Source organism: Struthio camelus, chromosome 3 (genome assembly GCF_040807025.1).
Source record: "Struthio camelus isolate bStrCam1 chromosome 3, bStrCam1.hap1, whole genome shotgun sequence".
In the NCBI taxonomy this organism is placed as follows: Eukaryota; Metazoa; Chordata; class Aves; order Struthioniformes; family Struthionidae; genus Struthio; species Struthio camelus.
This window is the reverse complement of record NC_090944.1, coordinates 141,662,572-141,672,498: the sequence shown is the minus strand read 5'-3', so window position 1 is coordinate 141,672,498 and position 9,927 is coordinate 141,662,572. Positions and strand designations below refer to the sequence as shown.

General features: G+C 40.8%; 1 long non-coding RNA gene across 2 annotated transcripts in view; it reads right to left on the bottom strand.

Moving 5' to 3' along the window:
* Positions 1–305: 305 nt before the first annotated feature.
* Positions 306–9,927, bottom strand: part of LOC104151865 (uncharacterized) — a 228,779-nt gene continuing 219,157 nt past the window's right edge. Inside the window, exons 6-7 of one of the 2 annotated variants that reach the window (XR_011140590.1) lie at positions 2,446–3,312; positions 306–937 (exon numbers count right to left, since the gene is read on the bottom strand). This is a non-coding gene — a long non-coding RNA (uncharacterized lncRNA). The remainder of the gene's footprint in view (positions 938–2,445; positions 3,313–9,927) is intronic. The other variant, XR_011140591.1, reaches the window with a different exon arrangement.

The window sequence follows — 9,927 nt, the reverse complement described above, 5'->3', positions numbered from 1 at the left end:
TAGATACATGCACAAGCACAGGCAGGATCAGAGCCCCAGCTATAAATATTTCTGTCTGCACTACAACAAGGGCTCAAAAATGCATTCATAAAACAGACCACAATGCAAGAGTCCGCCAATATAGATTACTCCAGAGAATTTCAATGGGAGGCTCTCCCTTCTTAGGTCCCTTCGAAAACCCCAGCTTCTATTATTTTAGTAAAGCCACCACTATCATTTCAGCAACTTTGGTCAACAGCACCCAAGAGAAGTCAAAAGAAAAGGAAAATATAATTTAAAAAATTCATTACTACTGTTGTCAAAATAGTTTCAAATTGTGTTTTAGTTTATTTATTTACTATAAAAAGGGTACTAAAAGAGTCTGACTTTGGGGGCCTAACATACATGTTCAGCTAACAGGAACACAAATCAGGCAAACTCCCACCTCTCCCTTAGAGATGTAAAATTAGATCTGGGTGACTAATGCAGATAAAAATATTCATTCGCTTCAGCCATACAATCTGGTTTCCTGGCATAAACGTTCGCAGAAAGCAAATGTCAAAGCAAATGCCATTATTTACTTTGGAAGAATATTTCTGTACATCCAATCATGGAATAGAAACAACAGCAGGTGACTTCTGTGGCCAGTCAGAAGTGATATCACTCAGATCTGAAACAGTCAATTCACAGAGGAAGAACATTCGTGAAGAATTTTATCAGATCCACTTGAATTCAGAATACATAAAATAGAAGAGTGCTGATGGAGGAAAAAGATGGAGTTAGTCAAAACAAATGCTTCACTCAAGGCAGTAGAAGTTGTTTTCTCTTCAGTTTCTGAGGGGTTTGGATCAGGCCCCTCCTGTTCAGTTCAGTTTTGAAGGCTTACATGAACCTGGGGATATCGCCCTGCAGGCAAATCTCAGGCACTTGGACTGCTGTAACATTGCAGGATCAAGTCCTGTAGAGCATCAGATACAAGTTGTAATTAAAATAATTTACATGCTGCTAGCAAGTCAGCTAAAGCAGGCACATCAGGTTCCCAGCATGGATTTCAATTTGCTTTAAAATTACTCAAGGATAGGAGCTCATATTTTTCAGCATCATCCTAGTTAGCCTGGGAAAAATGCAAGACCCATACGACAGCTATTTTGATTGGGAAGAAGGAGGGGGTGACTATTACTTGGTAGGTATTTATCTTTACTTGCTGCTTGGATTTTCATCATGATCGTAAACATCCATGCTGTGCATACGCTAGCAAAAAATGTATCACTCCTGCAAAAGAAATAGGCAGGGTAGTCCTTACAGGAAGTATGATGGTCTGCAAGGAGAGAAGCTCAGTAACTGAGAGAGGGACCCAGGCTAACAGGAGACGATCCCAACGCTTTGGTCCCATTCTCATCCCCCTTACAACCTCAAGCGATCCAGCAGCCGACAGAGCCATGCTTCGGTGACTTCTCTCCTTTGCTCCCAAACAGACAGAGAGCTGAACCTTTTTCAGCAGGAGCCTCTATGGTCTCGGAGCTAGGAGCAGCAGAGAGCAGCTCCTCTGCCAACTTCCTTCCCTACTGCCATTCCTTGCTAGTCACCACACGGGGGGCTCACCTGCCACATGTGCCTGGGGCTGGCATCCAGTCCCACAGGAAAACTAAACCAGAGGCTCATCCGGGTTCAAGCCACATTAATTAGTGATTAATGTGTATTGATTATCCTGACTGAGGACATACTGGCATATGCTTGCTGTGGCTGGTCTCACATAAGATGGGCAAACATTTTGTACTATGTTCCTAAAAATCAGTCTACCTCAGATTAAATACTCCTTTCTCTTTCCGTGGACTAAGTTGCAACCCAAGGATTTTTTGCCTGTTGAAATACTGATATTAACTCCCACAGATGCTGCAGCCAGCACTTATTCCTGCCCAGGACTACCTTTACCACCACAAGGCACAGCACAGATGAAGGGAGTTGCGGGAAAATGGGAAAGCATTTACATGAGTAAAACACTTCAGAGAAAATTACCTGATGATGAAAAAGACCCCACAGAACACCACCAGCATGACTTTAACATTTTCTAACAGCCATGCGTTTTACCTTCAAACTTAAAATATGTCTGGTTCAAAGTATTTATAAACCACCTTTGGCCATGTCAACAAGATGTATGGTTTCCTATTTTAATGACAGGTCAAGACAATTTGTTTTCCATTTCGATTTGGGAGTAGTGGGGTTGCTGAAATCGCTCTCTCTTTTTTTTTTTTTTTTTGCATAGGTCATCATTGAAACATCAGGAGGACATTGACTTTTTAAAGTCACCAACGATTCTACTCCAAAACTCATCCTCTCCAGAATGTCCCTCCTGTCTAATGCAGGGGGGTGGATATTTAGGAAGACTTCTGTCCACACAAGCCAACTACCAAATGCCCCTGACAGGCAACTTCAGGCAAGCCCAACTGCACACATTCAAGGAGTTACCTCATCCAGGTGCCCAGCTGCCAGGGGTAGCTGTGCCCACTGCAGAGTCAGCCAAGGTGAGCAACGCCTGCATCTCGGAGGCTCCCACACAAAGCATCTCCACTTAGAAGGACCACAGTTAAATTTTGCCACTGAAATGAAATACTGGCAGAGACCTGAACGCAAACTGACCAAGAAGAACAGCACTGTAGAAGGCTTCACCACATATCTGTCTCTTGCAGATTCTTAGATGTTGTTCCGGAGCATCTGCTCTTGGCCATTTCTAAGCAGGCCATACAAGGCTTGATGGATCTCACAGCTCACCCGCTGTGACAATTCCTTTATTTCTCACACCAGCAATGCAAAAGTTTGTATTTAAAATTTTGCAGTAGAGTGGCTGGCATATTGAGTTTCATTTGTGCTGCATTACTTAACCTAGCTGAAAAGTTATTTACATATCGCATTTTGGACAAGGCAAATGTTTACATGCTGTCTACAAAACAGTAAGAATACTGTTTAAAAAGTACCAATGCCATCCAAAGCAAGCGAATCAGGAGATAAAGTTATTAGCCTGGATTCAAGGCAGCCTTGAGCTGGAATAACGCATGTTCTTGATCTCCTCAGATTGTGTAGTCAGGAGGGAGATATCTGGCTAGATGGGATTTTGCACATCTGTCAGCTAAATCAGAGATCCAAATGCAAAACCCAGCATGTAAGAACATTATGTGGATTTGTGACCCTCTCCTGAGGATTCGGGGTCCATAAACCAATGAATGGATTACAAAGAGACATAGTTATAGTATTTTCATCTGTGACAGATACAACGGCAGCTCCAGTGTGGCTCACAATACTTAAAGGAAAACTGTATCCATTCTCCACACACAGGCCCTGTGAAAACACAAAAGGCAAGCGCTGCTCAGCATGAAGAAATGGGAAAATGTGTGTTCAAATTATTTTAGCATCTGACACAAAAAATCCAGATTTCTAGGGTCAGAATAAGCACAGTTTGATAGTTTTTTTCCTCTTTCATATTTATTCTGTATATCAATCCATATAGAAGAGACTTTGATTGGACACCTTGAACCATATGTGACCGAGCTAGACTCATGCAAAGAACTTCACTTGATGGGCTAGAGTTCCTACTAACCCAGAACCAGCTGACATGTAAGAACCAAATTACATCACCCTGTTTTTGGACATTTCCTATCAATACAGCCCATACCTCCAGAACTCTACTCCAAACATCTTGGCATGAAAGCTACTAAGGTTCAGTTCTGCTTGGAAGGCTTTCAGAAAAACCCAGGAAGCATCGAGAGCACATGAAACCGGACTAGATGGGTCACAGAGCAGCATTTCAAAATGCCCATTCCCAGATTCAGCAAATTTGTTACCCTTACCTAGGGGAAAGCTGGGAAATTAAAATTCTAAGGGAATTTAAATACTGAAAAGCACTCAAACCACAAAGGAAGGGGCATGGGGCATTCAATTTCTGGTTGACTGCTGATAACAAAACACCAAATTGGGTACAAATAGGCAGCAGATGACAGTGTTCCCCAGTTCATGCAAACCAGTTCCCGCTCACACGGACACAGGCATTGGTGGCCTGCTTTGCTCAGGAAGGCCAGCACCAAATGCATTTTCGCCAGTGCTCTGTACGTGCCACATGTAGCTTTCAACGCCCTGTGCACTTTGGAGAATCAGCTGCTAAACAGCATGTCTTTCTCTAGGTTTCTCTAACATGGTACTGCTAATTCAGATCTCCTTAAACATACAAAACTCATGTTCTCTTCACTGAGCGCCTTTCTTTCCTTTGCATCTCCTACATCTCTTACAGTCACAAAAGTCAGGCTCTGATCAAGTTGTGCAGTTTGGAGCACTTTTCTCATGATGATTTTTCCTTTCAAGTCTAATGGCACACATAGGCTCCCAGTGCCTATGCACAAGGCATACTGGGCAAGCAGCAGTTTGCTGGAGATCTCTGAGGGCTTTATTCACCAGAGTGTCCAACTCATCACGGTATGTTTACTTTATATTTGAAAAGCTAGGAGAGCAACACACGACGACACTTATTCAGCCACATAATGTAAAAATCCGTGCACATCCACAGTGAGAGAGCTCTTTGTTTCTATGGTCTTCGGGGGGGGGGGGGTCACACCATTAGAAAGAACCCTATTTGTTTCCTTCAGATCTTGTTTGGAAAGACGGTCATTTTAATTTGAAACTAGGATTGACATTATTTGCAGCACAACAAGACATTATCTGGTTTTTTTTTCTGAGCTCACCTGTTTATGTTTAATAAAAATGCTCTTTCGTAACTCGTGATGGGCTAAAGAATTCCCCAAACCATTCAAAATACTTTAAAGTTCTTTTGGGACATAGCCAGATACTTAATATTGTATTACATTTTATAGTTGTCACTTAATCAAGCTATTTAATATTATAGTACATTTTAAAACTGTCACTTAATCACATTTTCTTGACCCTTTTATGTGAATTAAAGATCACTGTAGATAAAAAATGGCATGCTTTAGTTTAAATAGATTCAGTATGTCCAGTTTGACAGTTACTTCTGAGACATTAAAAGAATTTTCTGTGATTAATGCGACCCCCACATGTTACACAGTATAATGTTCCATTTCTTCAACCATTAGAGGAAACAGCATCAGACAGAAGAGCCAAAACTTATCCAACTGTATGTAAAGCAAAGAAAGTCTCAAGATAATGTACAGCTATGCACGGTGTACTATGAGACTGAGTTAAACCAACAGAGTATTTTCCTTTTCCTTACAACTCAAGGGGAAAAAAATGTTCAGTAATAGCATTATAAGGTCACATTCCACAACAAAAGAAAGCATCGTACTGCAGCTTGCTCAGAAAGGAATAAATGCACTTTGTGTCATGACAGGTGAGCAGAACTATCTACGCTTAATATAAATGATTGATAACCATGCATTCTAATTTTGGAAGAAATCTTGCATAGACATTTACTCACCAGAATAAAAAAATACGTAAGAAAAGCCCATCTTCAGAACCATTTATAATACCACGATCATTTTATGCGGTTGATCCAGAATTGCGTCACTGAAACATTTTATGCTTTTAAGTCATACATAGTAAATTACATTCTCTCATAGGTGTGTTTTAAAAGTATCTTCCTTTTCTGTAACCTTGGCCCTCAGTTCCTATTTAATTCATCTGACTATAATTGCGCTTCCTTTGTATCTCCATCTCAAATCAGATGTACCATGCTTGTTAACAGCTGGGACTGCAAGTGCTGCCCACTCTTAGAGCATTCTGTGTGCTTTTCTTGATAGTTTAATTAGAATAATACTCTATTTAATACATCAAGTAGGACACTGTACAATAACATTGATCTTGTGTTTAACATCAGATTTGTTTGATAACAGAACAGGATTTAGCGTAACCAAACCAGCAACAGTAATTCATTTTTGGATACTCAATTAAAAACAGTGCGTATACAGTACCTCTGCAAACAATGACCAGTGGTCTCAAACAATCAAGACATGAGAGAAGCCTGCACAAAAATCAGGATGTTGCAGAAGAATAGTTCAGAAGGAGCTCAGGAGCTGCCAATAAGATGTATACGGGCATAAAAATGTGTCTCCTCAAAAATGTAGTCACGTTGGGAAATGAAGTCAATTAACAGTGTCTACTCAACAATACAGAACTGCTGCTTCCCAGTATTTTTCTCTCTTATTAACCTAACACGATGTAATTTTGCAAATGGGACAGTGTTTGTGTTCCCCCAGAAGTGAAGGTGGACAAGTTTTACACCGCACTACCAGCAGCTTGGAAAGAGGGAACTTGTCCCTTCAACATAGGGAAGGCATCATCTCAATCAGTTCCTGCTGTCCCTTCCTACTGATCACACCGATGGTGGCACAGAGTTCCCACGCAGTACTTGTCAGGGGCAAAGCCTCTGCCTGCTGGGACAGAGCTTATCTATGCCCTAGTCCTACAATATTGAAAATAACGCGGAAAAGTCAACCAGAATCACGAAGCACTTCCGATAACTACATATACCCTTTTCCCTCCATCCAGCTAATTTATTCATATAGTAACACTCCAAAACGAAAGAAATCACAGCCATCTAGACTGACTGGAGAGCTCAATAAGCACAAGGTGCAGAACCTCCAAATTAACACACCTGGTCCTGAAGCAGGGATGTTGCACGCTGCTGTTCTGCCCTGCTTGAACGTAAGCACAGCAGTAAAGGTGACAAGTATTATAATTACCACCACTAGATAAATGTATATTCCCCTTTTGCCCTCATGCATTCTTTCCCCTTCCTGTTTATCATCAGCATTTTTGAATCTTTTCTTCAATTAGATTGTTAGCTCCCCGGGACATAAACCAGGTCATTATTGTGTCTTCATAAATGGATCATCGCAAGGGGCCAAAACTGTGTCAATGCTGCTCAGAGCTTTGGGCACAATATTACTAAATTGCCCTTCAACTGCAACCCAAAATTATAGGCATGCTGCGTGCACTATTTTGTAAGCCATTGTTTTGCAACGTGGAAATATGCAAGTGAACATGATACTTGAACAACATAATTCATTTTCCATTCATGAGCCACAATGGGCATCTCATGGCACTGTTTGCTCTTCAGCTTCAAATGTGAACTTGCATACAAAGTCAAGCAAATGAGCTTTCCTTCACATTGTTTTATTAAGCTCTTGGACTACACTCTAAGCCGTGGAAGAAAGAATTACAATTGCTGTTGTCTCAGAAAACTAGTGAAATTCCCAAAGAACTGAAGAACTCAGCCCTAGACTGTGTACTGAAACGGCTGTAAGCTCCCGGCACGACCTCTCGCCACGTCCTCTGCTGCTTTTCTTATCACTCCTCATGCCAGCGCTGCATTTGTGATCAAAAGCGAAAATTAAGTTCTGCAGCCATATCCAGTACAAACCCTCATCTAAGCTTTTGGGAAATATTCTCCTGACCTTATTGGTCTGAAAAGTTTTAACATAGCTTTGTTTTAATTTCTCTTTAGCTTTTCACTCAAATATCCCATGTATGACATTATTATAATTCTTCTCCCAGCTTTATACTTGCCAACTCCTCTCCTATTCTTTTGTTCTTGGGCTAATCTTTCCTTTTGTATTAATGAAGTCCTTTGTAGTTTCTCTTCAAATCTTCAGCTAGATTCCTTTGTGGCTTTTTTTTTCCCTTAACCTGATAGGGTCTTTTTTATCACGAAAATTATTAATATTTCCAGTGCTTCTGGCATTGTACTGACAGCTCTAAAATGCTCCATTATTATTTCTGATCTTAAGCTGCTTTCTCCTGACCCAGGAATACTGGCAAATTACCGACCTATAGCCAAGCTTTTATAGGGAAGGTCTTGCATCAAGTGGTAGCCTTTCAAGTGCTTAACCATCTAGTAATAATCTTTATGATAAATGGCCTCCTGGTTTCCAGTTATGCCTGGTATACTATGCATAGTGCTAAGAGAGCGTCCCTTAAAGTGGTCAATGACTTTTTATAAAACCATGCCTCGAGTGTCATGTTAGCCCTTAGCTGTCCTGTTATCGGCACCGCACTAAACACTGCAGATCGTGGTGTCCCTCCCTGACCATACGCAAGGCTATAAAACACAGGGTGGCTCGTTCAATCTAAAGACATCAACTTGTCACTCTGCATTATCATTCATCAGCATCGAGTAACATGCATCATCTTCTCATGATCAGCACAGAGCACACTGCTCCTGAACGTTACTGCACCTAATCATTAAGGTGAATTTAATTGTTAAGGGTACTGACATTCCTTTCATCCACTTTATGCAAAGAATTAATTCCTGCAGCTACATTTTGAGGAGTCTGGCATTTTGTTGCAAATCAGTCATCGCTTTCTCTTCCTGCTCAGTTACCATAGTGCCTTAGGTGCAATGAGACACTTTAAAATGATGTTTTAAGCAGCAGTAAGAGTGCTTGAGCAGCAGCTTCCCAGAATTTTGGGGAGTCAGCTCCTTCAGTCAAGAGTATGCCTAAAATCAGCGTAAACTACAAATCAAGACCAACGCCATGAAGCAAAATATTCCGTAACAAGTTCTTTCCTGGTCACCCTATCCAAATTAGACCGGCTGAGTGGAAATTCTACAGGCAAATAACTTTTCACCTCCCAACCACAATTCATTGCTTTCAAAAATCGCCTCATCATGAACAGAGATTTTGTCATGGCTTTCATCAGAAAAAGCAAATCCAGAAACGAATACAGATGACAAGAACTGTGATAGATGTTTTTGTTTGATGCAGTGATCCTCTCTATGTGGAAGAAGAACCACAGTCAAGAGCGGTGAGTATTTATTGACAAATCTCAGTTTGCTGAAATGGGAACGCTGAAGGAGGAAGTGGCTGAGGAAACTTCTTTTAATTAGAAAATCTTTAGCTTGTCCACAGACAATCTTTCTGATTTTCTCTAAACTACCATCTTAAAAAAAGGTCTCTAATTGTCAATAAGAACAATTTTTACTGAAAACATAGAATGATCAAGCTCATACAAAAGAGTTTTTAATGTGCAGCTATATTTATCTCCATTTGGGCAATTTGCAATAATCCCTGTGCTTAATCTGAAAGATGAGACAAACATCACATTTAAATGGAATGACAAACATGTGGCAAATGCCCCGTTTGCAATAATGCTGTTCTCTTGCATGCCTACAAGCACGAGACCCCTTCCATATCTTCAGCATTCCCTGACATGATTAATTCAAGTCAAATGAGTCTTCCTACCCTTATATTAACTCCAACTCTCCTCTCACAGAACTATAAATTAAAAGACAAAGTTTGTAGACTTCTCTAGGCTTACGCAAAGGGACTTGGGCAGAACTGTGAGCAGCAGAAGGTATCAGTCAGCTCCAGCAAAACCAGCCTGAATCAGGTGAACGCTTTTTAGGGATAACTAAGCTTCTAGGTCAGGTTGCTGGGCGCTCCACTGCTTTAGTCCCTGGTCACTCAAATACGCTGCAGGCAGGGTTTTCCTTTGCACACTTTACATTATCCTGAGATTGCTTTCTTAAAGCTTATGGAGACTTCACAATTCAAGTGCACACACACACACACACACAATTTTTGATGCTCCACAGAAGAACTCTGAACATTATTAACTGCATACTCCAGTGGACTCCAAATAAAACCAGCATTTGCTCATGGCAGAAAGCTATTCAGGGCAGAACTGGGGATTTGCCTCCAACCTTGTGCACAGGCAGTGTTGATGAGGGAGCGGAGCAAACTGAATATTAAAAAAACACTGCCTCAAGAATAATATCATGTACAGATATAACCATAATAAAAAATGATCTGCAAGTAATTGTAGTCATTACTACATCTGCTCAGAGCTGTGGGTAATCATTATGTATGAGTGAATTAAATCAAATTCAGTATCATAGGCCTGATCCTGGAATTTCTGGAGTAAACTCACTTCATATTAATAATCTCCTTGAGTGCCGTGAGCCTGTTTGCTTGCAGGGGCATGCTT